The following is a 5554-nucleotide window of genomic DNA, read 5'->3' as shown; positions in this document are numbered from 1 at the left end:
GTAATTGGGATACACTGCTGGATTTCATAAAGAAACAGGAGAAAGCGGTTTCTGAACTTACTCAGGGGTTGAAAGCAACTTCTTCCCAGCAATGTGACCAGATTACCAAACTTGCTACTAATATGAAGGACAACCAGCAGCAAGTTCTCACACTAGTTGCTTCGAACAAACAACAGGATGAGGATGAGACTGATCAACTAACCAAAGCCATTAAACTCATGATTACAGGTGAACTTAAAAAAGTTGAATCAACCTTTGTCTCTGAGGTGCGCTTCATGGTGGATCAGCTTCAGCTGGAACTTCAGCAGGACCTCAAAACCATGCAACAGAACTTTCAAAAAAGCCACGACCAGCTTACGGCAGAAGTGCATCAGTGCTCCGTCCAAACTGCTAGCCTTTATACAGACTTTAAAAAGTTCCAAACTGAAATGGTGGAACGAAGCAAGATGCAAGAAAAGAAATTAGTGGATCTTCTTAAGGAGAGTATACCAACACCACCTGGCACTACCTCCATCTCTTCGCCACCATCCACAGTGACTGCTCCTGCAACTCCTCCCACTACTACAGTAGTAAGAAGTGACCATCTTAAGATCACATTTCCCACCTTTGGAAGGCCATCAGATGACTCGGACCCTTTACTATATTTGACACGCTGCCAAGATTTTCTAGCACTGCATCCCTTGGTTGATGCAGACCTGCTGGCCACTTTCCGAACTGTACTCTATGGAACTGCCCGTGACTGGTGGGAGGTTGCCAGATCCTCTGTAACGACATGGGGTGAGTTTTAATCAGCCTTTCTTTCTACCTTCCTATCTGAGGATTATGAAGATGAGCTGGCTGATCGGATCAGAACGAGGACCCAGGGAGAGAAGGAGTCCATCAGGGATTTTGCATTCTCATATCGAGCTCTCTGCAAAAGGTGGAAGCCTTCCCTAACAGAAAGTGACATGGTAAAAATGTCCCTTAAAAATATCAAGCCCTATCTCGCCAGCCAGTTACGCAGCAGGGTAAGCACTGTCGAGGAGCTAGTAAAGCTGGGTCATCAGCTAGAGAAGGATTATGTGCAACAAGTACAATATGAGGGACGCAAGGATTTTAAATCCCCACCTACAATGCCACAAAGAGCAGTCTCTAGCCAACTGGTGGAGAAGCCTCAAGTACAGTGCTGGCGGTGTAAAGGTTCCCATTCACCTGGAAATTGCCCTCACTTTATGTCCGCTTCTAACCAGCCATCTGTTCAGCAGCGTCCCGCGAATAACAAGCGTTTCTTCCAACCTATGAAGTCTGGGGGTCCGCCTCACCAGCCAGCTACTCCTTCCAGCAACGCAGTATCTGCAACCTTGGAAGAAAGCACCTCCACTGGTTGCAATACTCCAAATCAGCTAATGGCTGTACCACAACAATTAGTGGTGCCCATCAGTATTGGCCCCTGGAGAGGAAAGGCCATTGTGGATACAGGCGCAAGTTACACCCTTATCCATGAGAGCCTTTGGACAGAACTTAACCCGCATGGCAACCTTCAGCCCTGGACCCTTGGTTCCCTTTATTTAGCTAATGGTGAGGCAGAAGTTCCATTAGGTTGGATAAACCTACCGATTATGCTTCATAATAAGACTTTCCCGGTACAGGTTGCTGTCCTCTCCTACACAGCCCTCGCTTATGCAGTGATCCTGGGATTAGATTTCATCTTCTTCAGTGGACTGCAGATTGATGTGACTGATAGAAATTATTCTTTCAAGTCTGCCCCTGATGAACACTATCCTTTCCAACCAGGCCAGGCCAGTGTACCTGTGGTGAAACCACCACACCTAAAAAAGAGACAACACCTGAAGAGTGTTAATCAAAGCCTCTCCCTACTCAGTTCCATTCCTCCACTCCAACACCCATTGCTATCACGACCACTTGATAGCCTGGATGAACAAGCATTAATGAACCTTGCTGTGAATGGTGCTCACTTACCACCTGACGGGAAACAACAGCTACGGGAAATTTTGGAGTCCAACGCTCAGGTGTGTACCCTCCAACCTGGACGAACTGATGTTCTCCAACACCACCTCTATATCACACATCCAGTGCCCCTCAAACAGCGACCCTATCGCATGAGTCCTTCTAAACAAGCTGTTGTGAGAGAGCAACTGGAGGAAATGTTAAAGGCAGGTATCGTGGAACCATCTCACTCGGCATGGGCATCCCCTGTTGTCCTAGTTCCAAAAAAAGATGGTAAAATGAGATTTTGTGTGGATTACCTGAAGGTCAACGCCATAACAGAGAGTGATGCATACCCCCTCCCTAACATTACAGAGATTCTTGAATCCCTCTCTGGTGCATCAATCTTTTCTACAATCGACCTCAACAGTGGCTACTGGCAGGTGACAATGGGTCCAGATAGCAAACCCATGACTGCCTTTATCACTCCATCGGGGTTGTATCAGTTTACAGTCATGCCTTTTGGGTTAAAAAATGCCCCAGCGACATTTCAAAGACTGATGGAGACGGTTTTGGGGGAGTTACGAGGTAACATATGCTTCGTTTACATTGATGATATTATAATCTACTCACCATCCATGGACCAGCATTTCCTCGATCTCCAAACTGTTCTCCATCGATTGCAGACAGCGGGTTTGACTATCAATCTAAAGAAGAGCAAGTTTTGTCTTCAGGAGTTAACATTCCTTGGACATGTGGTGAACATTCATGGTATTTCCACAGACCTGAGTAAGGTAGAAGCCATCCGTGCATACCCTGTACCTTGTAACATCAAAGAGGTTCAGCGCTTCCTTGGACTCGCCGGGTGGTACCACCGGTTCGTCCCAAATTTCTCGAGGATCGCTGAGCCCATCAATTCCTTGAAAAAAAAGGGTCGTGCATTTCATTGGTCATCCCAATGTCAACGAGCTTTTGAACAGCTAAAAGCCTACCTTACCTCACCTTCCATTCTTGGTCATCCCAACCTTGAACTTCCGTTTATTGTATACACGGATGCCAGTGACATCGGACTAGGTGCGGTGTTGACGCAGCGGAAGGACCAGGGCTCAGAGCAGGTGATTGCGTACGCCAGTAGATCCCTGAGCAAAGCCGAAACCAACTACTCTTCGACAGAGAAAGAATGCCTTGCCGTCATATGGGCTCTGGAAAGATGGCAACATTACCTAGAGCCTAAACTATTCACGGTTGTGACTGATCACTCCGCCCTGCAATGGGTAATGAGCTCTACAAAAACCACCAGTCGTCTCATTAGATGGGTTCTTCGATTGCAGAAGTTTGATTTTGTTATTGAGTATCGTAAAGGAAGGCTGAATGAAAACTCGGAGTACGTTAACCCTGAAATGAGGGAAACTCTGCGTTTTCCGTTTCAGAATGGGAGGTAAATCAAACCCGAGAAAGCAGAGTAAGTCAAGCCCGTTTCTGAAAGAGAGGTAACTTATACTCAGAGTCAGTTACCATGGCAACTTACTCTGTGAACCTAACCTGGTCGGGAGCAGGTTTTCTTCGGTAAACCCAGAGTTTCTTGCGGCCTCCCCCCCTTTTTTAAAGAGGAAACGGTGTTTAAACACTTAATTCATTCTTTCTGTACATTTATTTATTGCTGTTTTTACCGCTGTTTTTATTTATTTATTAATAAGATGAAGTCTATATAACTCAGTAGATTAATCACATCATGTAGTTCTAAACCAATTCTACAGAATTAAACAGTGGCATTTACTGAAAATCACTGAAGTGTGTTCATCTGTGCACCAGAAGTTGATGGACCGTCCACCTGCTGTTCTTCCACACACTGGGGGGAAATATAAGAATGTCTGTTTATACTTAGATATAAACTTAGATTCTATAGGCTACTCCACATACAAATGTGAATGTGTAGATTGTCTGATCTGTAGACACATAATATTAACATTACCTCTGTAGGCCTCTCTATGGCAGCAGAAACTGTTTCATCCCCATCGTCCGGTGAAGATGAGCATTTGGTCGAGTACACTTTATAATAGACCTACTATTTGTCAATTTCTGGTGTATTGAGTAGGCACTTACAACTGCCTGGGGTTCTGTTGGGACAAGAAGCTCCAAAAGACATATTACCATCAGAATCTTTTGGGACCAACGAAAAACCCAACCCAAAGTCAAATAAATGGAAATATTTAAAATGCCCTATATAAAAAATAATACATAGACCTCTTACATTTTATGAAGGCCCTTGGATCTTCGGGAGTGACTGACTCTGATGAAGGAATTCCCTCAGCCAAAAATGCTGCTGCACTGCTAGACACTGGATGCTATTTAGTTATTTAATATGTCAAATGTTTGTAAAGTCAGGTAGCCTACACCCATGATATGCTCAAGCCTATACCTGATTGAATTATGTTTTTATATTTTTCATTTTCAGCTGCTGCCACATTCTTGTAATGCCTGCAGGATTGCACCTAGCCTATATGAAAATTAAAATTAGGTTGAATAACTGTTCTTCCAGTTTCACCTCTGATATTATAACAGTTACAAATGACATATTCAACAGTGTAATTAGATTAATGTAATAATTACTATCTTTAGAAAGTATTGATCTACTTATTATTAATGACTAAATCCCATATCAACCTCAACCACTTGAAAAACACAAGGAGAGACAAGAAATTGCACTTGTAATGCTTTCAAATTAACATAATTCAATTGCATGAATTATTCTTGAATTGACCAAAGTGTGTAGAGGGAGAAGGTTACATTAAAAATATACCTTTTAAAAATGTATGTTAAATCCACTATTGTTTTACACATAATTGTTCTATAGTCTATGCAGTAGCCTATTTAATGTAATTAAATCAGATTTTATTTTAAATGACAGTAGAATTAAGAGTAATCCCTTTAATTAAATTACAATATTTAGATTACTTGGTAATTAATTACACCCAACACTGTATAACAGTAATTCCTATTTTTGTCTGGCGCTGTTGCCATGGTTACTCATAGTATCTGCGCTCCATTGATAATGGCTTTCTATAGTTGTGGTGCACGCGCTTAACTCTGAGTCAGTCAACTTAGAGTTGATTGAACTAACTAATTTCAGCTGATCTGTAACCGAAAACTCAAGAGTTTCCCATCTCAGGGTAAGTCAACTCAGAGTTCAAGTTTTAACTCAGAGTTGGTTGAACCTCCTTATTGAAACAGGCCCCTGGTCTGTGGGCAGGCCGCATTTTGTGACTCTGCAATGCTGCAATTCTAAAAACTATAGAAAATGTTGTCTTAAGCAGACTGTTGGACTGAGTTTTGTATTACTTGTGTGCATATACTGTATTGGTCAATTATCAATTAAGTTTGAAAAATGACCTTTTTACTGCCATGTATGTTTGTAAACAACTTGCTAATTTATTTGCAAAAATGTATTTGCTAATGTATTATATTGCTCAGCCTTGCTGAGTAATGATTGTGACTTATTTAATTAAATAGCGTTGGACTATAAATTGAATATGTAATGTATTACGTTATAAATGCTTCAAAATCATCATCATCATCTTGTACTAACTAGTTAATGCTACTAAATTATACTAAAATATATCTGATTGTC

Source organism: Phoxinus phoxinus (genome assembly GCF_949152265.1).
Source record: "Phoxinus phoxinus genome assembly, chromosome: 11".
Classification (NCBI taxonomy): domain Eukaryota; kingdom Metazoa; phylum Chordata; class Actinopteri; order Cypriniformes; family Leuciscidae; genus Phoxinus; species Phoxinus phoxinus.
The sequence above is the reverse complement of the archived record's forward strand: the minus strand, read 5'-3'. Positions refer to the sequence as shown.